Source organism: Oncorhynchus kisutch, linkage group LG29 (assembly GCF_002021735.2).
Source record: "Oncorhynchus kisutch isolate 150728-3 linkage group LG29, Okis_V2, whole genome shotgun sequence".
NCBI classification, from domain to species: domain Eukaryota; kingdom Metazoa; phylum Chordata; class Actinopteri; order Salmoniformes; family Salmonidae; genus Oncorhynchus; species Oncorhynchus kisutch.
Window position 1 is genome coordinate 32,476,659 of NC_034202.2, and position 25,211 is coordinate 32,501,869.

The window sequence follows — 25,211 nt, forward strand, 5'->3', positions numbered from 1 at the left end:
AGAACCCTGTGGGCTGGAGGAGGGGGCCTTCCTGTCCAAAGACAATTTAAGAATACAATCAGAACATGTAGAGAAGCATGTTTAGTTAAAAATATATATAATAATAAACAGGATATTAGACGTCTCAAGAAGTATGATTCAATATGCAGAAAAATAAACAAGTTGATGTTGTTTTTTTACATAGAATTATGCATCATGACTATGGCTCTAGGTTGCAGGAAAAAGCTGTTTCAGAATTTACTCTGGACCACCCCCCAGCCATCCTCGTACTTTGTGCCCCCTCAAATTCTTGCGGTGCATGACGCCCTGAATAGAATAGTCATAAACCTAACAATGCTGGCCAGCCTGCCAACAGAATAAGATCTCTCTCTCTCTCTCTCTCTCTCTCTCTCTCTCTCTCTCTCTCTCTCTCTCTCTCTCTCTGTCTGTCTGTCCTGTCTGTCTGTCTGTCTGTCTCTCTCTCTCTCCCTTTCATGCTCTCAGTCTGTTCTCTATGCCTCTCTGTCTGTCTCTCACCCTTCTCTCTCTGTCTGCCTCTCTGTCTGTCTCTCACCCTTCTCTCTCTGTCTGTCAAATGTACCTGCTCGTAAATAAAGCATCCTCCATTCAAGCTGCAAAGGCAAGATCTTCAAATGGCGAGCCGCCGCAAAAGAAACGGGGAAAATATGTGCACTATGTGTCTCTCAATATGTGTCTCTTTATAAAACACAATTTTTCACCACCATTTTCGGACAATTTAGGATGTTGCACACCGCGTTCAGTCAAGGGAGGGGGATAGCCTAGCCGTTGGGCCAGTAACTGAAAGCTTGCTCCCAGAACCAATTCGAATCAGTGAAACATCTGTCGATGTGCCCTTGAGCAAGGCACATAAGAGCGTCTGCTAAATGACTAAAATGTCATGTAAATGTAATTATAGCTAGTTAAGGCGGGAAATTATGCCTTTTCAGCTTTTCAGAATAGTGGATGGGGGACACCAGTGTATTACCGGGAATGCACATCGTTCCTAGACGATTGTGCAAATCTAGCCAATACTATCGGCTGCCTAGGCTACATTGATACCAGATCTTGGCAACTCATTCATTATTTCTGTCATCATTTGGGTTGGGCCAGACTTTTCCAGACCCCGCGACAAACACATTGATTGATACTTGTACAGTACAAGTGAGAGTTCCCTAGGTGACAAGGCCAGCCTATTGCTAAAATATGCGTAATTTCATCATCTAGTTAGGCCTAATTTAAACATCCTTATTCGTTTTCATTACAGACCATTGATTTTATTTTATGTTTATATTTACTCACCGGCGAAAATAGGTTGTTTGCAAATGAATTGCTTCGGTTCCTGACATCCCCTTTCCCTTTTCCCTTGTCTATGACCAAATTGACGTCAATCACACGATATCGGAAAACCGTTTGGCGTTAATACGAAGATGAGATAAGGCATTCTTCTACGGTCTTTGCTGTCTGGAATCCTTGGTACATCCCTACCCATTGAAGTTAACATTTAAAATTGTTAAGATAAGGGTTACGTTTAGGGTTCTCAAAGTTGCTTTGCTGTCTCGCTATTTATCATGCAACTCCTGTCTCCAGATGATATGCAGTCTTGAGAGCAGGTGCAGTGATGCAGCTCAGCTCAGCTTCCCGGCGCGCCACCACACAGCACAGAATGCTGCAGAGACGTGTAGCTGATTGGTGAGTGAGGAAGTAATATCTGTCTCAGTCTCTCTCGTTCTTTATTTTTATCTCGACTCTTTCTCTCTCTCTGTGCCTCTGTAAAAGTGAATGTAAATAGCCATTCCGTTTATTGACTGAATATTGGAGATGACAATTCCCTGTATGTCCACAAAAGGAATAATACACCTGTAACCGGTGGTATAAATACAGTATTGTAGGCCTAGACCTAGACCATGATGACATGTGAAACATGATAACATTTTGGACATGCATACTGAAATTAAGCCTCCATCTATGAATTGCACTATCTACTAGATGCCTTTAACCACAGTAATTCACTCTGATATATTTTCTGGATAATATCCATTTCTTCTGCAGCAAATCAGGTTTGACTTGTTCAAGGACAGAGCAGCAGCATCCATCTCCCTGCTGGTACCAAGCCCAGCCACTTAGTTTCCATCCAAGGATTATGAATCCCCCAGCCTATAGTCTCCTGACATGCTGTGTCAGTCAAATGTTTGGTACAGTCTGAGAACAGGATAGAATTTTCTGAAATGTGAGCATTACTGTAGTTCCAAACAGGACCAAGGGATCTGTATGTGTTCATCGAGAACACTCAGAGTATTTTTTGTGGACTATAGTTCAAGCAGGTACATCCACTGAATAGCCATGCACCCCCCCCCCCCCCCCCCCCCCTCCTGCACCCCTCATAGAGATACAGTGCCTAGCGAAAGTATTCGGCCCCCTTGAACATTGCGACCTTTTGCCACATTTCAGGCTTCAAACATAAAGATATAAAACTGTATTTTTTTGTGAAGAATCAACAACAAGTGGGACACAATCATGAAGTGGAACGACATTTATTGGATATTTCAAACTTTTTTAACAAATCCAAAACTGAAAAATTAGGCGTGCAAAATTATTCAGCCCCCTTAAGTTAATACTTTGTAGCGCCACCTTTTGCTGCGATTACAGCTGTAAGTCGCTTGGGGTATGTCTCTATCAGTTTTGCACATCGAGAGACTGACTTGCTGCTTTTTGTTTTATCCTGCTCTGTCTGTATGCTACGTCTTGCTTGTCCTATGTTGCTCTGTCTGTATGCTATGTCTTGCTTGTTCTATGTTTCTATTGTCTATATTGTAATTGTTTTTAATAACCTGCCCAGGGACTGCGGTTGAAAATTAGCCGGTTGGCTAAAACCGGCACTTTTACTGAAATGTTGATTAATGTGCACTGTCCCTGTAAAAATAAAAATAAACTCAACTCAACTCAACATTTTTTCCCATTCCTCCTTGCAAAACAGCTCGAGCTCAGTGAGGTTGGATGGAGAGCATTTGTGAACAGCAGTTTTCAGTTCTTTCCACAGATTCTCGATTGGATTCAGGTCTGGACTTTGACTTGGCCATTCTAACACCTGGATATGTTTATTTTTGAACCATTCCATTGTAGATTTTGCTTTATGTTTTGGATCATTGTCTTGTTGGAAGACAAATCTCCGTCCCAGTCTCAGGTCTTTTGCAGACTCCATCAGGTTTTCTTCCAGAATGGTCCTGTATTTGGCTCCATCCATCTTCCCATCAATTTTAACCATCTTCCCTGTCCCTGCTGAAGAAAAGCAGGCCCAAACCATGATGCTGCCACCACCATGTTTGACAGTGGGGATGGTGTGGTCAGGGTGATGAGCTGTGTTGCTTTTACGCCAAACACAACATTTTGCATTGTTGCCAAAAAGTTCAATTTTGGTTTCATCTGACCAGAGCACCTTCTTCCACATGTTTGGTGTGTCTCCCAGGTGGCTTGTGGCAAACTTTAAACGACACTTTTTATGGATATGTTTAAGAAATGGCTTTCTTCTTGCCACTCTTCCATAAAGGCCAGATTTGTGCAATATACGACTGATTGTTGTCCTATGGACAGAGTCTCCCACCTCAGCTGTAGATCACTGCAGTTCATCCAGAGTGATCATGGGCCTCTTGGCTGCATCTCTGATCGGTCTTCTCCTTGTATGAGCTGAAAGTTTAGAGGGACGGCCAGGTCTTGGTAGATTTGCAGTGGTCTGATACTCCTTCCATTTCAATATTATCGCTTGCACAGTGCTCCTTGGGATGTTTAAAGCTTGGGAAATCTTTTTGTATCCAAATCCGGCTTTAAACTTCTTCACAACAGTATCTCGGACCTGCCTGGTGTGTTCCTTGTTCTTCATGATGCTCTCTGCGCTTTTAATGGACCTCTGAGACTATCACAGTGCAGGTGCATTTATACGGAGACTTGATTACACACAGGAGGATTGTATTTATCATCATTAGTCATTTAGGTCAACATTGGATCATTCAGAGATCCTCACTGAACTTCTGGAGAGAGTTTGCTGCACTGAAAGTAAAGGGGCTGAATAATTTTGCACGCCCAATTTTTCAGTTTTTGATTTGTTAAAAAAGTTTGAAATATCCAATAAATGTCGTTCCACTTCATGATTGTGTCCCACTTGATTCTTCACAAAAAAATACAGTTTTATATCTTTATGTCTGAAGCCTGAAATGTGGCAAAAGGTCGCAAAGTTCAAGGGGGCCGAATACTTTCGCAAGGCACTGTAGTTCCCTGGTGTTTTTAGTGAACCAATGGCAGATTGTAAGCAAGCAATCAACAATCTCAAAATCTGCACGCACCCACAACAATTACCCATAAATGTAGGTCGTCTCTTTTAACAACACGATAACACATGCTAAATATTTGATCAAACCAGTCTCATTTTTTTCAGTCTCATGCATTATAAATTGATTGCCAGCTTAAAACTGGAAATCCAGTGGTTTTGTTGCCTTGTTCATTACAACCACATAAAGGGCTGCAGAGGAGGCTGCCCTGCAGGCAAATCATTATACTCCCATGTTCTGTGGATTGACTTAGAGGCATACTGTACATATTTAAGTTATGAGTCAGATTGATGAAGGGAAACTCTAACCAGTCTAGTGCTGTACAGATGTAGGATCTTACTTTGAGCCAGTGCGCTACAGCAAGAAAATAATCCTGCAGCAACAGGACATTTGAATTATTATGTGGATTATAATTAATGGACATTTTTGTAGGGGTTGATCCATTTTTCTTAAGGGAAAATCAAATCAGAATTTTCAAAGTGGAAATCACAAACTTCAGAAGACTTTTTCAAGCTGAAATATATCACAAGTTTAACATTTCCTACATTGCAGGGAAGTTCTCCTGCAACAGGATGATCCGATTAAGATCTTATATTTGTATGTGATGTTCTGCCCACCCCAAGAGAGGGGCTTGAGATCGCTAGTTTAAACTATGCAACAGGGGACCATGGTGACCACAGGTTCCTGCTCATCTCACTTCTGTGCAGAGCTGCAATGTTAATTTCTCCATCCCTCACAGACTACTAACCAACACGGAAGTGACTTTGTTGAATGTATCAACATTATAGTGTGAAAGGTTTCCTCACCCTAAAGGTCATGTGAACCTATTTCTGTCGCATCTGTCCCTTCCTTTAACCAAATTCAATATCTATTTAGATCTGCATGCTGGCCTTTCATTCAAACAAAAGGTAGAGGGCGGGATGTTAGTTTTGAAACTTTGTAGAAAATGGGTTAATGTTTTCACGTGAAATCATGATATGACGGAGAGTTTAATAGATCAATATGCATTCTCCACTTCATTGTATGCAGTTCATATTACAGTAAATCACAATAACCTACAAACTGCAGTGTATTTCCTCCTCTAGCAAAGGATTAAGCAAAGAGGGATTACCAAAGACATGCAGCCAAGGGATTAGAGTGTTCTCCAGGACTTTCTGAAGATTGGGTGCGTTTATCGTGACCGTTCAGCGGTCCCACTCCACAGTCAACAGATCCTCTCATGAAACCAGAAAGCAGAGCAGTCTCACTGCCTCAGAAGCCCAACCAGCAACGCACTGCCTCGCTACATTATTAAGCCTCAACATTGGTGTTTGATGCACTGTCTAACTACGCTGATAAAACATTGCTAGCAGTGAGTGGCTGCTAATGATCTCAGATCTCAGTCACTATACTGAGTATCTTTGCTCTCTGTGTGACCTGTGTTGATCCAGTCTTTATAGCAGGACTTTGCCTTGGTACTCCAGCAGACTTCCCCTCTACAGGTACTACAGTATGTCTGTGTTGGGCTCATGTTTTCTAGTGTTGTCTATCTTTCACCAGCTCTGCTGGGACCTTAGTGGTTTGGAGGCCATGAGTGCTCAGCGCAGTGGGGTCTCCATCCTGTTTGGTGTACATGTAAAGCCCAGGACAAGACTACAGGGCTGCTGGTGTGTGCTGTCCGGATGTGGCCATGGTGACTGTACACCCACTTTAGGGAAGCCATGTTTCCTGGACACTTTTCTTTTTGTGCCATCTCTGACCCCTACTCCCTTCTAGGCTTCGTCCTGTGCAGCAGGAAGTGATGTCACATGCATCCTGACCTTTTAACCGTCAGAGGATGGGTGTCGTCATCATATCCCTGCTCTGCTCTCCCCCTCCCATCACGGCTAACTGGACTACCAGAGAGAGACCTGGCAGCCTTCAGCCTGCCAACCACAAATCTCTGTTTAACTCCTGACCTCCATCTCACATGCCTTCATCAAGCTTAAATCTGATGCATTTTTAAACCCCTTCTTATCAGCAAATCATTTTGAGGGGGAAAACAGCAACAACAAAAGTATTTGTAGATCATTATAAATTGTATTTGCTGTAGCCTACAGTAGGGTACATTCATTAAATGTACTGTATAAATGTATTTCCTTCAGGCCCAGCTCTGTGAAAATCAGCTTAAAAGCTCACCACAGGCAGCCGTTAAATGTGATCAATGACCAGGGTAGGTATCCACCCCACGGCCATATCCGCTCTCTCACGTGATAAACTGGTTCTCTATGTCAGGTTTCAGTGGCTGTCTAGGCTTACAGATCCCTTATGGACTCATTGATTTATTCTACTGTATGTTACGGTGTCTGTTGAATATTCAAGCTGGTTCCTGTGTTATAAAACAGCTATGCCGTCAATGACTATGTAACCTGCCGTTGAAAATATCCGACTCCCCTGACCTGTTTCTGTTTTTGGCTCATGGTTACCTACACACATGTGGCATTCAAATTATCTGTTGAAATGGGGAACAGGCCAGATTACTGTGATAGATCAAACCAAAGGCCATTAAGAGTATATATTTCTGTACTTCTGGCATGATTTCTAAAACCCTCATTAGAACTGCAGAGAAGTGTGAAACTTTAACAAGGATTCCAAGCAGACATGTTAGATGAAAAACAAAGTACTTGTGCTTAATAGGAGTATATTTTATTAAGTATAGAAGTGTAATGAAATGATTCTCTCTCCCTCTTAAATACTATCACTAGACTTGAGAGCAACATCGGGTTTCCCACAATTTTCCTCATTGAATACTAGTATTTTTATGCTGAATCACAGTACTGCCACCAGCTACACAACCTCAGTCCTCCAAATCACAGTGATTGGTGCTTACGGTACAATGGGGCCTAAATTGACTATTAAGGATAATTGATTTAGGTTTAGCCAACTAACCTCGTATTCTCACTATGCCCGGCAGCCAATCCCAGGGCCCGTTATTGATCCCAGCTCTGTCTGTTACATTTGGACTGACACTGCACGACTACCGTGTCATTAGAAACACAAAACTGGTTGAAAAGACTAAAAACAGCCCGTGGGTGTATTATTGCGCACAAAATTGGTTTCAGGAAATAAAGTAATCCTAATGCCACTTCACCCCTCCTTTCTTCTGCTGCCCGCTGAGTAGGGCCTGTGCCAGGTCCAGAGAATGCTAAGTGATTGGTTCTGGCGCACTCTCTCATTTTGTCCTGCATTTTATCTCCGTTTTTTTTTTTTCATATAGTTAGCAGACGTCCGTCTGGTTTATTGGTCTCCAAAGTCACATAGCTCCTTTACTCAATAGATTGCCTCAGAAAAGAGGTTCGCTGTCAAAGTGGCAGAGGGGAAGGTGGAAAACTTCAGGACTTTTTGTTCGTTTATGAACTCATCACCCCTCCCAGAGCTTTGGTCAGCTCACTCAGTACCAGTGGAGGCTGCTGAGGGGAGGACAGCTCATAATAATGGCTGGAATGGAGCGAATGGAATGGCATCAAACACATGGAAACCATGTTTGATTTATTTGATACCATTCCACCTATTCCGCTCCAGCCATTACCACGAACCTGTCCTTCCCAATTAAGGTGCCACCAACGTCCTGTGCTCAGTACAGTATCACATCATCAAGTCTCAGAGATCAGATGTTGATTTAAGGAGTGGTGATTGACATGTTATAGCATGATAGCAACGGGGAGAGCAGTTCGTCTCGCTGGCTTCTGGCAGGTCACCAGGCTGAGTCACTGCAGCATGTGGGAGTGTACAGATATGACCCTCCCTGCCATCACACATGCTTTTTTTATCACTTCCCACCCTGCTACCTTCCTACCCTGGTGATTTTAAAATATGCGTCACATTGGACGCACAAAGGAAGTTGGATCATTTTTTGGGGCACCTTTCACATTTCCAATGTCATTTTGCTAAGTCTATTTAATGTCACCTTACAGAGTGTGTTGCCTGCTGTCTGCCTGTGTGTCCTCCAGTGGGGGACATAGTGAACTGGGTGTCTCTCACTACTGTCGATTGGTGTGTGCAGGTCTAGCCCACCTTTAGGCTTAGGCTAGACTGAAACAAGGCAACAGTAAACATGTCCCCCACCAAGAATGCACCACAAATGATCCATTATATTGACCAGATACTCAAGTGGCTGCTTTAACAATGAAAGTTAGCCTGGGTACCAGTAGTTTTAGTTGATCCACTCCCTGTAGTCCATATCATGTGCCAAAGACTCTTTGGCAGTGACAAGGAGTGGCAAGTGGAATATTAGCTAAAGAGACCTCTACTCAGACTAGAAGGCAGTCGGGAGGAGGCAAGATCAGGTGGGTCCATTCTAGCCAATGAGAGGGCAGATACAAGTGTGAACAACAGGCACAACTCTGAAATAAAGTGTTTTTTCTCAAAGTTGTCAGGATGTCATGTGTCCTACTTATCAGTGTACTTGTAACAACCTAAGCTCTACAAAACGTATATTCGATCAAATAAGACACACGTAGCAAACTAGCAATTCCATGTTTTGTTAGCCGATTTCGATAGATTCGGGAGTCTCGTCCAGATCATCATGGCATTTGTACAATACAGGCTACACGATTATCAGAACATCACGCTAGGGTAAGCCTACACAAAATACAGCGCTTCTTTTAAGTCTTACTAACATCCCATATGGGAAAAATGTATGGTGGAAAAATGATTGGAACCAAGTCCCTGTTTGACCGCTAGGTTTTATGAGTATTATACTGTGGTACTCTATAGCCTATAGATCAGATCTAGGAACCAAGCAACAACACTGCCCTCTAGGCTGCGGATGGAATGATACGGCGTGACACAATTATCAGGTAGTAAAAAAGTATGTTGAATGCCAGAATGTATTACAAAGAGCAGTGATGAAAAACAACATTGCAACACTCCGGATCTAGCGTCTGCAAAGACCTTGTAGGAAGCTTTAATTGTGCATCCATCATCCTCATCCACTACACTCTAGCAAGCCCCCAGACTACTCGAATGTAATAGACACTCACATTGCCCCTAGTGGATGGTATAGCTTCCACATTTCGCCAGGTCCAAACGTAATATGGTAACTGCAGAATTCGGCACCTCTTGTCGTGTTCCATAAGAGGCCCTCATACCATCGTGGTCACCTAATCCTCTCCAGCTTCCAATTGGCTCATTCAACCCCCTCCTCTCCCCTGTAACTATTCCCCAGGTTGTTTCTGTAAATGAGAACATGTTCTCAGTCAATTTACTTGATAAAATAAGGGTTAATAATTCATAAATAAGAGAATGGGCTGGTGTGTTTGTGTACATAAGTGCATGTTTGTGTGTTCACTCGTGTATGAAAAAGAAACCAAAGTATTTTTCTATTTTTCAGTTATTCTGATCATTGATAAAAACAGACTGTGTGTTTTAACATGCTTATTGAAACATATACAGTAGCAGTCAAAGGTTTGGACACACCTTCTCATTCCAGGGTTTTTCTTTATTATTACTATTGTCTACATTATAGAATAATAGTGAAGACATCAAAACTATAAAATAACACATATGGAATCATGTAGTAACCAAAAAAGTGAGATTATCTTAGATTATTCAAGGTAGCCACCCTTTGCCTTGATGACAGCTTTGCACACTCTTGGCATTCTCTCAACCAGCTTCATGAGGAAGACACCTGAAATGCATTTCAATTAACAGGTGTGCCTTGTTAAAAGTTATTTTGTGGAATGTATTTCCTTAATGCGTTTGAGCCAATCAATTGTGTTGTGACAAGGTAGGGGTGGTATACAGAAAATAGCCCTATTTGGTAAAAGACCAAGTCCATATTATGGCAAGAACAGCTCAAATAAGCAAAGCGAAATGACAGTCCATCATTACCTTAAGACATGGTCAGTCAATCTGGAAAATTTCAAGAACTTAGAAAGTTTCTTCAAGTGCAGTCACGAAAGCCATCAAGCGCTATGATGAAATTGGCTCTCCTGAGGACCACCACAGGAAAGGAAGACCCAGAGTTACCTCTGCTGCAGAAGATTAGATCATTAGAGTTAGCTGCACCTTAGATTGCAGCCCAAATAAATGCTTCACAGAGTTTAAGTAACAGACGCATCTCAACATCAACTGTTCAGAGGAGACTGTCTGAATCAGGCACTTCATGGTCGAATTGTTGCAAGTAAGCCACTGCTAAAGGACACCAATAAGAAGAAGAGACTTGCTTGGGCCAAGAAACACAAGAAATGGACATTAGACTGTTTTTTTGTGAAATGTAAAGTAGGTGAACGGATGATCTCTGCATGTGTGGTTCCCACTGTGAAGCATGGAGGAGGAGGTGTGATGATGTGGGGGTTCTTTGCTGGTGGCACTGTCTGTGATTAATTTCGAATTCAAGGCACACTTAACTAGTATGGCTACCACAGCATTCTGCAGCGATACGCCATCCCATCTGGTTTGCGCTTAATGGGACTATCATTTGTTTTTCAACAGGACAATGACCCAAAACACACCTCCAAGCTGTGTAAGGGCTATTTGACCAAGGATAGTGATCATGTGCTGTATAAGATGACCTGGCCTCCACAATCACCCAACCTCAACCCAATTGAGATGGTTTGGGATGAGTTGGACCGCAGAGTGAAGGAAAAGCAGCCAACAAGTGCTCAGCATATGTGGTAACTCCTTCAAGACTGTTGGAGAAGCATTCCTCATGAAGCTGGTTGAGAGAATGCCAAGAGTGTGCAAAGGTTGGCTACTTTGAATAATCTCAAATATAAAATATATTTGTTTAACACTTTTTTTGGTTACTACATGATTCCATGTGTTATTTCATAGTTTTGATGTCTTGACTATTATTCTAGAATGTAGAAAATAGTAAAAATAAAGAAAAACCCTGGAATTAGTAGGTGTGTCCAAACTTTTGACTGGTACTGTAAATGTATAATATGTCATGAACTGAGCATGTTTAAATCTGGTGTTACCTCCTATTTCAGTAAATGCAGCCAGAAAGAGGAAGTTGGCTTAGAAAAGGCTCTTTCTATGGCATCGTCTGCGTTTTCTGCATCTAACCCTGACTTCCTATTTTACTGAATACTGCCAGCTTAAAGAGGGATGATACATCTCTTTCTCTCCATCTTACATTACTATGTCCATCCATCACCACTGTGAGAAAGCCTATGAACATTTTGACTAAGGTATTGGTAATGTGCATGCTCAAAGAACTATATTGTGAGGTTATATGGGAGTACATGGCATGCGTGCAAGAGTTAGTCAGAGTGAATGTGTCTGTCTGTCTGAATCTGGCACACTGCCCACAGTGGCAGGAAGAACAGCTGTCCCTCTGCAACGGCACTGTGTGTGATTCAGCCCATGACTGTGTGTGTGTGTGTGTGTGTGTGTGTGTGTGTGTGTGTGTGTGTGTGTGTGTGTGTGTGTGTGTGTGTGTGTGTGTGTGTGTGTGTGTGTGTGTGTGTGTGTGTGTGTGTGTGTGTGACCGGAACAAGAGAGGAACTGACCCTCACTCCATCACTGCTGCTATTATGTGGAGCTGAACTGCACACTGTGGTTCCTCTTCCATACGTGCAGCTGGCTCTGAGGCCGAGGCAGAAACACTGCCCACACTAGCATTTATAGTAGTCGAAATGGTACCCCTACCCTGTCTGCTCAGAGAGGAAGAGACACTGGCCTCCCTCACTTCCTCACTATCCCCGCTATTGTGCTTCGAAATGAATCTTGGTGCCCCTGAAACGGCTGCACCGCCCACACACACTCTCTCTCTCTCACACACACACTCACCCAGATAGGCTCTATGTATTACCACACATTCTTTCATCATGAATCTCAGATCTGGCCACCCCATGCACAGTGACTATTAAAGACATTGGTTTAATTTAACTTATGCTTTGCTGTAAAAGTCTGAAACAACACCAACTGCAACAGCATATGTCCTCTTGCATACCATTTTCTGCATGACATTGATGACTGAGAGGGCAGTGGTTACAGTTGCTGTCTTCCACATTCTAGGCAGTCAGACACCTTCCTCCTGTTGCTCTGTCTCTAGTCTCTAGCAGCGCTGGCCTCTACACCGCCTGTTGCTCTGTCTCTAGTCTCTAGCAGCGCTGGCCTCTACACCGCCTGTTGCTCTGCCTCTAGTCTCTAGCAGCGCTGGCCTCTACACCGCCTGTTGCTCTGTCTCTAGTCTCTAGCAGCGCTGGCCTCTACACCGCCTGTTGCTCTGTCTCTAGCAGCGCTGGCCTCTACACCGCCTGTTGCTCTGCCTCTAATCTCTAGCAGCGCTGGCCTCTACACCGCCTGTTGCTCTGCCTCTAATCTCTAGCAGCACTGGCCTCTACACCGCCTGTTGCTCTGTCTCTAGTCTCTACCAGCGCTAGCCTCTACACCACGTGCTGCTCTGTCTCTAGTCTCTACCAGCGCTAGCCTCTACACCACGTGCTGCTCTGTCTCTAGTCTCTAGCAGCGCTGGCCTCTACACCACCTGTTGCTCTGTCTCTAGTCTCTACCAGCGCTAGCCTCTGTGCCTGGTGATACAAGCCAATATGCTAACTGTGCCTGGTGGTACAAGCCAATATGCTAACTGTGCCTGGTGGTACAAGCCAATATGCTAACTGTGCCTGGTGATACAAGCCAATATTCTAACTGTGCCTGGTGATACAGGCCAATATGCTAACTGTGCCTGGTGATACAGGCCAATATGCTAACTGTGCCTGGTGGTACAAGCCAATATGCTAACTGTGCCTGGTGATACAAGCCAATATTCTAACTGTGCCTGGTGATACAGGCCAATATGCTAACTGTGCCTGGTGATACAAGCTGATTTTGCTCCTTTCCGTGTGTAGGCTGTGTTTGCGTGAGTCTTGCATCATGCTTTAAACACTGAACAAAAATATAAACGCAACATGCAACAATTTCAAAGATTTTACTGAGTTACAGTTCATATAAGGAAATCAGTCAATTGAAATGAATTCATTGGCCCTAATCTATGGATTTCACATGACTGGGAATACAGATATGGATAAGTTGGTCACAGATACCTTTAAAAAAAAGGTAGGGGTGTGGATCAGAAAACCAGTCAGTATCTGGTGTGACCACCATTTGCTTCATGCAGCGTAACTCATCTCTTTCGCATAGAGTTGATCAGGCTGTTGATTGTGGGCTGTGGAATGTTGTCCCACTCCTCTTTAAAGGCTGATGCGAAGTTGCTGGATATTGGCGGGAATTGGAACATGTCGATTCAGTGCATCCCACACATGCTCAATGGGTGACATGTCTGGTGAGTATGCAAGCCATGGAAGAACTGGGATATTTTCAGCTTTAAAGGAATTGTGTACAGATCCTTGCAACACTGGCCGTGCATTATCATGCTGAAACATTTGGTGATGGTGGTGGATGAATGGCACAACAATGGGCCTCAGGATCTTGTCATGGTATCTCTGTGCATTCAAATTGTCATTGATAAAATTCAATTGTGTTTGTTGTCCGTTGCTAGCCCCCAGCAGAAGGTGCACCTGTGTAATGATCATGATGTTTAACCAGCTTCTTGATACGCTAAACCTGTCAGGTGGATGGATTATCTTGGCAAAGGAGAAATGCTCACTAACCGGGATATAAACACATTTGTGCACAACATTTTAGAGAAATAAGCTTTTTGTGCGTATGGAACATTTCTGGGATCTTTTATTTAAAGTTATGAAACATGGGGCCAATGCTTCACATGTTGCGTTTATATTTTTGTTCAGTGTAGTTCAACCATCAGAGTATCACCTCGCCATGAGTGTCACTTTAATGGAGTGTGAGAAGGAGACTGTAACACAAGCACATTGATTTAGTTGAAATCAATGGCAAGTGGCTTTGTAAGGTATGATAATGTAGTGAACAGACGCATATGCTAGTACCCTGGGATCTCAAATCAAATAAAAAAAATGGTCACATGCTTCGTAAACAACAGGTGTAGACTAACAGTGAAATGCTTACTTACAGGCCCTTCCCAACAATGCAGAGAGAAAGAAAACAGAGAAATAATAGAAAGTAAAACATGTAGTAGAAGTAATAATAAATACACAATGAGTAACGGGCTCCTGAGTGGTGCAGCAATCTAAGGCACTGCATCTCAGTGCTAGAGGCGTCACTCAGACCCTGGTTCGATTCCAGGCTGTATCACAACTGGCCGTGATTGGGTGTCCCATAGGGCGGTGAACAATTTGCCCAGCGTCGTCTGGGTTTGGCTGGGGTAGGCCATCATTGTAAATAAGAATTTGTTCTTAACTGACTTGCCTAGTTAAATAAAGGTTCAATTAAAAAAAAAAGTTAAAATAAATGATAACTAGCTATATCTGGTTCTCTGAGCTCTGTTAGTAATGTTAGTAGTGTTTCTGATTCTGACCCAGCTGTGCGGCCCTCCACCTTGGTCTGTGAGGTACATCCTGTCTGTGTGTTTCCTATGTGCGGCAGCTGTCTGAGAGGAGCCTCTCAGGCACACACAGGCAGGACCGATCTACCAGTGCTACAGCTAAGCGCTTCTAATTAGCAACTCAGTTTTTTTGTTATGCTCTTTTTCCGCCAACGCCTTTAATATGAAAATGCAGCCAGTTGCACAGTGACTCTTTCCACCCTTATTGACTGTAATAGAATGGACATGAAGTGCTTTTCCGACATGCCTAGAGCAGTAATGATTTTCACTGTGTTGTATGTATCTGCCGATTAATGTGATATTGTGTGTGGAGGTCTTTCTTTTTCTTGTTTTCTGCCTTTTTGATCAGACTGCTCAGGATGGGGAAGTAGTGATGTCGTGGGAGTGTATTGAGTGTATTAGATCTTCTTTCTGCACCACTGAGTGTCACTGAGGGCACTTCTCCTATAATGGGAATTGGAATAACGAGAATAGGTGTGTGTTTGTGTGTGTTGTTCAGTCAGTGTATGTATGATATAACTTTATTTAACCTTTATTTAACCAGGAAAGGCTCATTGAGATTAAAATCTATTTTTCAAGAGAGCCCTGGCCAAGATAGGCTGCACCAAGTCATTACAAAAAAATTACAGACAGACAACATGAAAAACTACAAGTAATCTAGTAAAAACCATTGAATTCACAAGAGTATAAAACAGCAAATTAAAAACATTGACAGGTCAGGGAATCAGCCTCAAAATCCTTCATCAGTGATTTAAAAACACCAATCGGGACAAGTTCTTCCAGTTTAAAAGTAGTTTGTAAGGTGTTCCAAGAAGATGGTGCAGAGTACATAAAAGCCCTTTTACCAAATTCAGTTTGGTCATTTGGAACAGTTAGCAGGATAACGTCCAGAGAATGAAGAGAGTACCCATCACATTTCTGAACAATAAAAATGCACAAATAAAAAGGTAGTAAACCCAAAATGGCTTTGTAAATAAAAGTATACCAGTGACTGAGCCTACGATTGACTAGAGAAGGCCAGCCAACCCTGGTATAGAAAGTGCAGTGGTGCGTAAGGGTTTTGCAGTTTAAATAAATCTCAAAGTGTCATGGTAAAGAGTGTCAATTGATCTCAAACACTGAGCGGAAGCATTCATATATAAAATATTCCCATAGTCTAGTAAAGGCATAAATGTAGCTGATATTAGCCTCCTTCTGGCTTCAAAAGAAAAACAGGCCTTATTCCTAAAATATTTCAGCTTCAATTTTTTGGTAAGTTGTTGAATATGCAATTTAAAAGAGAGGCCATCATCAATTAAAATTCCAAGATATTTATAAGAGGTTACAAACTCTATCTCCTTGCCCTGACAGGTAGTAATAGGTGAAAGGTTCAGAGGTCTATTTCTTGCATTAGAAAACACCATTAGTTTAGTTTAGTCAGTATTGAGGATAAGCTTCAATTGACACAAGGTATGTTGAACAGTATAAAAAGCAGTTTGCATGTTCTGGAAAGCATTTGTAAGAGACGAGGCACAACAGTAAATAACAGTATAATCAGCATAAAAATGAAGTTGTGCAATTTGGAAATTTTTGTCGAAATCATTTATATAAATAGTGAATAAGAGAAGGCCAAGTACAGAGCCTTGGGGCACACCATTAAAGACAGACAATTTAACAGACATAAGCCCATCAAATTGAGTGCACTGAGTTCTATCAGACAGATAGTTAGAAAACCATGCAACTGCATGCTCCGAAAGACCTACACTCGACAATCTCTGCCTTATTATAGCATGATCAACTGTATCAAAAGCCTTAGAGAGATCAATAAAAAGTGAGACACAGTGCTGTTTTTTGTCAATGGCTTCAGTGATATCATTTAAAACCTTCATAACTGGTTGATTAACAACATTGACGACAGCAAACTCCACACACCCACTGCCTACAGTATTTCTGACTAGTGGGTTATTTACAGAGTGCAAATCTGTGATGAGCAAGCGAACCTCCCTAGTGTGAATTTATTCAAATATTCAGCAGATGTTTTATTATCATAATCCTAATGCACTTTAAGATTTCATTTAGCTGAAATGACAAACACATAAACCTATACAGGTCAAAACGTGTTCTTTCCAGTTACACAAATGTAGTAGTACAGTAGTATAGTAGTATGTAGTATAGTGGTATAATAATGTAGTAGTATAGTAGTATGTAGTATAGTGGTATAATAATGTAGTAGTATAGTAGTATGTAGTACCTTTATTTGGCTCATTTTCTACTTCTCACTATCTTTTTAATACTCCTCCTTGCCTTCTTACTCCTCCTTGCCTCCTCCTTACTCCTTTCTATTTCCCCATGAACACTCTCGCTCTCCTATGTCTCTCCTCTCTAGTCCTGCTCATTGTGCAGTCAGGCCCTGTGTGGCAGAGCAGAGCTGGGCCGGCCAGAGCCCAGGGACAGAAATCTGAGGGTGACTCCACTCCAGAGAGGGCTGAGCTCCCATTAAGAGCATGGCCACAGAGGACAGGTGACAAAGGAGAGCACAATCCGATTAGTGGATCCACCCAGTGGCTTCCACTGCTATCTACCATCCTACCATCCTCTGCTCTGTCCACCAGGCTCCCTCAGTCACACAGACACACTGCTCACTGGGAGAGATAGAGAGACACAGTCTGGCTAGGCCTAGTAACGCAAAATGGCTCCAACTGAGGGAGACGGTGTAGTTCTGCTGACTCATGTTTCAGTGGAGAGGATAATCTGCCTCGTAACCTTAGAAATATTTGATCCATGTTGATGAGGTATCATTAACTGGACAAATGGATTATTTCTCTTGAGACACCACTGAAATCATTTAACTATTGTATTTGCCATATTATATATGTCTGGATGTAATTTTCGCCCTTATTGGTCAGTTAAAATATATCAGTTTGGCACGGCACAGTGTGGGAGCACCATGGTAAATGTCCTCTCTCGTGGAGCACAGTAGGCCTAAATGTAGATTGAATAGCCTTTTCAGATAGTCTTTCCGCCTCAGGTTGTTGTCAGATAGGCTCCTGTCCACGTTGTGTTATGTAAAGACAGTTGGTTGACTGTTGAGAGGCAATTTTCTGCAGCGGCCCTATGGAGAGGAGTTGCTTTTGGCATGGAAATATAATTTGGTATGCAAAGAGGGCAGCAGTGTAAGCTGGAGTTGAAATCCTGGGTGACACATCTGAGGCAGGCAGGATCTGTTAGCCCTGTGGCTCTGCTAGCATCCTGCAACACTGCTGCTCTCACTATCATTTCCATCATATACAGTTGAAGTCGGAAGTTTACATACACCTTAGCCAAATACATTTAAACTCAGTTTTTCACAATTCCGGACATTTAATACTAGAAGAATTCCCTGTCTTAAGTCAGTTAGGATCACAACTTTATTTTAAGAATGTGAAATGTCAGAATAATAGGAGATAATTATTTATTTCAGATTGTATTTCTTTCATCACATTCTCAGTGGGTTAGAAGTTTACATACACTCAATTAGTATTTGGTAGCATTGCCTTTAAATTGTTTAACTTGGGTCAAACGTTTAGGGTAGCCTTCCACAAGCTTCCCACAATAAGTTGGGTGAATCTTTGCCCATTCCTCCAGACAGAGCTGGTGTAACTGAGTCAGGTTTGTAGGCGTCCCTGCTCGCACACACTTTTTCAGTTCTGCCCACACATTTTCTATAGGATTGAGGTCAGGGCTTTTTGATGGCCACTCCAATACCTTGACTTTGTTGTCCTTAAGCCATTTTGCCACAACTTTGGAAGTATGCTTGGGGTCATTGTCCATTTGGAAGATCCATTTGCGACCAAGCTGATGTCTTGAGATATTGCTTCAATATATCCACATAATTGTCCTCCCTCATGATGCCATCTATTTTGTGAAGTGCACCAGTCCCTCCTGCAGCAAAGCACCCCCACAACATGATGCTGCCACCCCCGTGCTTCATGGTTGGGATGGTGTTCTTCGGCTTGCAAGTCTCCCCTTTTTACCTCCAAACATAACAATGGTCATTCTGGACAAACAGTTCTATTTTTGTTTCAGCAGACCAGTGGTCATTTCTCCAAAAAAGTACGATCTTTGTCCTCATGTGCAGTTGCAGACCGTAGTCTGGCTTTTTTATGGTGGTTTTGGAGCAGTGGCTTCTTCCTTGCTGAGCTGTCTTTCAGGTTATGTCGATATAGGACTCGTTTTACTGTGGATATAGATACTTTTGTACCTGTTTCCTCCAGCATCTTCACAAGGTCCTTTGCTGTTGTTCTGGGATTGATTTGCACTTTTCGCACCAAAGTACGTTCATATCTCTTTCCTGAGCGGTATGACAGCTGCGTTGTCCCATGGTGTTTATACTTGTGTACTATTGTTTGTACAGATGAACGTGGTACCTTCAGGCGTTTGGAAATTTCCAAGGATGAACCAGACTAAATAATCTGAAATAATCTGTCTGTAAACAATTGTTGGAAAAATTACTTGTGTCATGCACAAAGTAGATGTCCTAACCGACTTGCCAAAACTATAGTTTGTTAACAAGAAATTTGTTGAGTGGTTGAAAAATGAGTTTTAATGACTCCAACCTAAGTGTATGTAAACTTCCGACTTCAACTGTAAGTCATTTAGGGCTTCAATGTTTTGGGATCTCCACTTATTAAACTGGCAAAGGACAAACATGTAACAGCTCCTTAACATTTAAGATGTCTATTAAAGACATCAAGTGGTTCTGTACTTACAGCCTTGATTCGTCTAATCAGATGCATCATACTATTGTAACTCATTTTAGTTGGATAGATCTGTTCTCTGTGGCCAGGGGCTGGTGTAGGAATGGACAGTGATGTGGAGCAGTTTGATTCTGCAGGAAATACAAGTGGGCCTGATCGATCACAGAGATTAGCTGCTCTGCCTCACCTCTTCTCCCTTCTCCTCTGATCCCCTCTCCTTCTCTCCTCCCACTCAGCTGAAGAATGTGTGCCACACATGTCCCTGCTGACTGACAGAGAGCCTCTCATATTTAAAAAGAGTCCCAGACACCCACGTTTTTTTTTAGCTCCATACTGTGACGATACTATGAGTCCTCAATAGATGAACAAATATAGACGCCTACACGCTCTGACGCCAACTGCTAGTTCCCATCATTTGGGTCAAAACAGCATATTTAAAGAGCAACATTTTTAACATGTTCTATGAAAAGGTTTTCTTTTTTAGAGCGCCTGAGTGCTTCAACACACTTCAACACCAGCTAGAACAGGAATATTTATGTCACTGACACACACACATCTGATAATTATATTATTGTAGGTATAGAAACATCTACCTACTGTCCACAAACTATTGAAGGCTGAGGGGAAAGCTTTTTTCTGTTATGTTGTCAAATAAAAGAGAAATGTTGGAGTCTACTTTATCCTAAAATACAGGCGGGTACATCCATTAACCTTAATTTGACTGACAAATAAATGACTGTTGGGTTGAGATTGCTGCATTGAATAATGGTATGTCTGTTTAGAGTTGACACATTCATTTGGCCTAATTAACCTAATCAAAGGCAAGTTAACAATACATTTGATCCTAAATTGAATGCCCCTTTGCAACTCTATTTTCTAATTACTACATTAGTATTCTGATATTATTACATCATCAATGATTTTGTAGTATTTGAGTAGCATTTCATGACAATTTAAGCACCATGGTAAGGTCCATTTTCCACCCCATCATTGGCACTGTGACCTCAAAGCATCACTAGACTCTTGTACCTATACGTCTTGTGTGCAATGCCACAGTGGTTGTGTGTCATAGTCGCCCATAAATCTGCTGTTTGCATCTGGGCTCAGTTACCCCCTGTCACATATATATTCATTCTCAGATAGTCAATGTTAATCTTCTGTAAACAAGCTATGTTCTGTATTTTAGATACATTTGTCAGATGTGTCGCTGTCAAAGTGAGTCTATGATTGGAGAGCAGAGGGGCTTACACACACACACACACACACACACACATCCATGGGCACATCTGGCCAACCATGCAGATTAGCAGTCTCGGATGGATAACGTCACACCCTCTGCCAATCTGGCCACGAACGCACAAAGACCGCGACCAAGTCAATAGCCCTGTTTATACCTGCCGTTAACATGCGTCCTTCATCCTGATCTTGACCTGATTTGTCTGTTTACACTTATAAGATCTGTTCACAGTCAAATCACAATGAGTCTTTTAATTGTCTATAATTGTCTAAAATGTGGCCAAAATCAGAATGTGGACAAGATAAGGACAAAGGCCGCATGTTAGATCCAGGTATAAACAGGGCTTCTGTCATCAAATTTAGACAAGCACACGACCTGCCGCACTCCTCAGGAAAGAGAGCGAGGACTTCACCATGTCAAGTCTCAATGCATTCATCATCATATGGAATGAGATTGTCCGCTACTGACAACCACAGTGAAAACCACATATGATGAGGACTCATGTGGTGCAAAATAAATTAAATGGTTCGTCCTTTTAGTGCACTGGCTTATGTAAGCTGTCCCTCAACCCTCTCCTCTTCATCTCCCTCAATAATTTGCCTGTTCTCTTTCTCTACCAGACCTCACCATCCCTTGCATCCCCGACTCCAAAAAACACAACCCCCCTCACAGACAAATTGAGAAGAAGAAAAATCTCCTGCATCCATCCTTTTCTTTGCCACCTTGAAAACAACACCCTGATCCTGGCTCTGGTTCTCCATTCCATCATTGTCTGTGCACGTTACATGCAGTACCCTCTCAGTCCTCTTTATCATCCATATCCCCCACACAAAACAGGCAGGGGCTGCAGACCTTTGTTTGTAAAATAAATAAATAAATAATAACAATATATATATTTTTAAAACCTATTTATCTTGTCTTTTTGTTTCTGTATCACTATAGCTCCTCTCTATTCCTTTTTTTCCTTTTCCCTGTTTCTGGTGCTCTTTCTGTCTCTGCTCCCTCCCTTCCTCCACCTGGCCCACATCTCTGGGTCCTGCAGCCCAGAGCGCCCTACACAGCAATGTCTGCAGTGGCTTCATGTCAATGTCAGAACAGCGTTTTTAAACGAGCCCACAACACCAGAGAGAGGGGGGAGAACGAGCATGAAGATAGCAGAATGTTGCTTAGACATCCTTTCCTACCCCTGACAAAGCGTTCGTTCATTGTGTTGACACATCCTCTGCTCTCTCACTTTTGTACTGCAGAATGCTCTGAATCTCTGGTGGAACCGACTGGAAATAAGAGCATATGTATGCCCACATCGAGCCATCTAGGTTGTCCTGATCAAGCCAATCACATTCATTATCACCAGACCACAGGACATAGGGAATTAGGAATGTGGCATTCTAAAGGGTCTGATTAGAGAAAGACAGGACTTACCTCCACATTTCAGCTCCGCTCCACCCTGCCTGGTCTCATTCTGTTCCTTTCTGTCTGCTCCCTCCCCCTCTCCCCATGACAGCATTTTTCTGCTATCTATCCCCACTCTGATGCCTTTTCTCCTTCTTCTCCCTCTTCGGTTCCCCTTGTCTGCTCCCTTCTTCCCCTCTCCAAAAATAAAACTCCTCTCTGATCAGTGTGGCTAGGAGCTCAGCTCTTCCATCCCGTTGTTCAGTCAAAAGAGGCAGGTTGATTTGCTCAGTCCCTCACGCTCTCTCTCACGCCCATTCAAATCACACTAAAGCCAACCCCCTCCTTCTCCTCCCCTCACACACACCACATCACCGATCTCTCTCCTCCCCCTCTCTCTCTCTCTTTCGCTCTGTCAAAGAGAGGCTGAGGCAGCAATAGACCGCAATAGGCAGGATGTGCTCTTCTCTCTCTCTCTCTATCTCTTTCTCTCTCTCTGAGTCTAATCTGTTTTCTATATTAATGGTTGGATGATTAGGGCGACTAGATTAAGCGACCAATGACTAAGTGCATCTAGCCTGTCAGCCTCAATGTGCTATTCTAAGCAAATTTGTGTGTTTTGGGTGGAGGAAGGGTTGGGGGGCAAATTGTATTTATTTATTTTTTATTTAACCTTCACTTAACTAGGCAAGTCAGTTAAGAACAAATTCTTAAGGAGCATATGTTTGCATGTTTGTGTGTGTTTAGGGGAGACTTAGTGTGTCCACACTAAACAATGAAATGGTTGCCCAATAATAACAGTACATGGTTTACTAGACTGACCATTAAGAGGACTACCATCACTGTTCACCTCCCCCTCCCATCCTATCCCCTCCCCATGCCTTTCCTCCCAGCAGGTGCTCTGCCACCTGACCTTGTCCTGCATGCGTTTCCATAGACATTACCTTGTCTTCCTAAGCCCAGCCATGGCGTGCTCTGATTATGTCATCCTACCAAAGCACAGGCGTCAGTCCCAGACTGAACACGGGAGATGTTTATGAGAGGGGAGAATTATGCTGCGCTTTGTGAGCCTTTTACTGTGACAAATGAAGGTGTTACCACTGAGGATTATGGTGTTTTCCATTTGTCTTCGATGTGTTGTGCCAGCACGGTCATTTTCCTCCCTTTTTTCAGATGGATTTTTGTCCCTATGGGGTAAGGAAAATCACAGCCTACAGTACTGTGTACCTCACTTTAGAATACAAGACTGAGCCCCTAATCCCAGATGCTCCTCCTCTCATCACGCTCAAATGCATCCTCATGTTGGAAACACAGGGCATAAAACAACATGTAATGTATGCTGCATGACTCATAACATTACAGGCATATCCAATATGTGTGTAATATAGTCACAAATATGTGTATATTGTAAGCATTAGTACATGGTTTCTATACTCAGTTAGGTGCTTCTTTACCCTCACTAACTAATAGCCTTAAAAGTCCAGCTTTAAACAACCCTTTAGCTTATGTGGCAGTGTAGCTGGGGCCCGACTCCAGCCCCTAATTACTGTATATAATCCCCCCCTCGCCTGACCATGTGGCCCTGTTAGGAGGTCACCAGCTCTGGCCAAGCCCACAACAGAGCCGGGTGTGGGGGTAGGGTGGGGATAGGAGGACGGTGTTGGGGATAGTGAGTCTTCAACGGATTACAACAAAGGAATAATGATCATAGTTTAGCATACACAAGACAAGCATTTTAGTGGTGGCACTAGAATGACATTGGTGTATATCATCGAATGACACTTTATATAAAAAAATATATAATGTACATTCACTATTACTATATTGCATTTGAAATGTGTTCAAGATACCATTCACACATGGCAATGCAAAACCCAATGAGGAAAACATGTACTTTTCATCAACAACTTGTTTATTTAACATCATGTAGATGAAATGTCTCTTTCAAATAAGTGTTACCATCTATTGGTCCAACCATTTAAGCAGAAAATAGTTTGTAAGTATTGATTGTGGATCAGATAAATATTATTTTCTATTATACATTTGTATTTAACTAGGCAAGTCAGTTAAGAATAAATTCTTATTTTCAATGGCAAACTAGGAGCAGTGGATTAACTGCCTTATTCAGGGCCGGAATGACAGATTTTTACCTTGTCAGCTCGAGGATTCGATCCTGCAACCTTTCAGTTACTAGTCAAACAGTCTAACCACTAGGCTACCTGAGTGGTGTTGTTTTTGTCAAAGACCAGACTACCCCCAGCTCATTTACTCTGGGCACTATTTCCCCTTCCCATTTTGTTAGAAAATCAGGAAATGTGGCCCAATGAAGCGAGAAGCTGACTGCTTCACTTTATATCTCTATTAGAAACAATGGCTGAACGGAATTCTACTGCTGTCACATTCTCCAACCAAGACCATCATGCTAGAACATACTGCATCTATAATATTTAGCAAGTCTAGCTGCCTGGCTAGTGTGTTTTATTAACAGGAAAATGTAGAGTGGTTGTGTTGGCATTGATATAGGCCTAACATAATTACATTCCACCCTATACAGAGAAATCAAGTTCCTGAATAAACATTCTCTTATAGGCCCAAACAAAGTGAGATCTGGAAATTAACTCAATTTCATGGTTGTTGTTACCCATTTCATGTGAATACATGTTGACAGTGACACAAGGTTTCCACATCCTTTGTCATCTCGCACATCCTGTGTACCGTTAAATTGTCAGTACTAGCTCACAGCAATAGTCAGTACTACAGCGACATCTATTGGCAAAGTGATGTGTCGACAACCTTGTGCCATTGTGACCAGGGCCCAGACTGGGCACCAGTTATTCTCAGAAGAGACAAAAAGGGAAAAGAAGGTGTGTTTGATATATCTTACATCTTACACCTTCTCTGATCCTTAATTTACATTTCCTTCTCATAATAACAAGTACATAAATACAGCAGGCAGGGTAGCCTAGTGGTTAGAGCAACCGAAAGGTTGCAAGTTCAAATCCCCTAGCTGACAAGGTACAAAATCTGTCATTCTGCCCCTGAACAGGCAGTTAACCCACTGTTCCTAGGCCGTCATTGAAAATAAGAATTTGTTCTTAACTGACTTGCCTAGTAAAATAAATAAAAATGTATTATGAGTATGGAGATAGATGGTCACTATG

General features: G+C 42.4%; 1 protein-coding gene across 6 annotated transcripts in view; it reads right to left on the reverse strand.

The window, feature by feature from the left end:
• The window catches only part of LOC109873763 (signal-induced proliferation-associated protein 1), a 44,011-nt gene extending 21,598 nt beyond the window's left edge, over positions 1 to 22,413 (reverse strand). For 3 of the 6 annotated variants that reach the window (XR_004206141.1, XM_031809042.1, XM_031809043.1), the window contains exon 1: positions 22,081 to 22,413. The gene's annotated coding sequence lies outside the window, so the exon portion shown is untranslated. The remainder of the gene's footprint in view (positions 1 to 22,080) is intronic. The other 3 variants (XM_031809045.1, XM_031809044.1, XM_020465462.2) reach the window with 2 other exon arrangements.
• Positions 22,414 to 25,211: the final 2,798 nt, after the last annotated feature.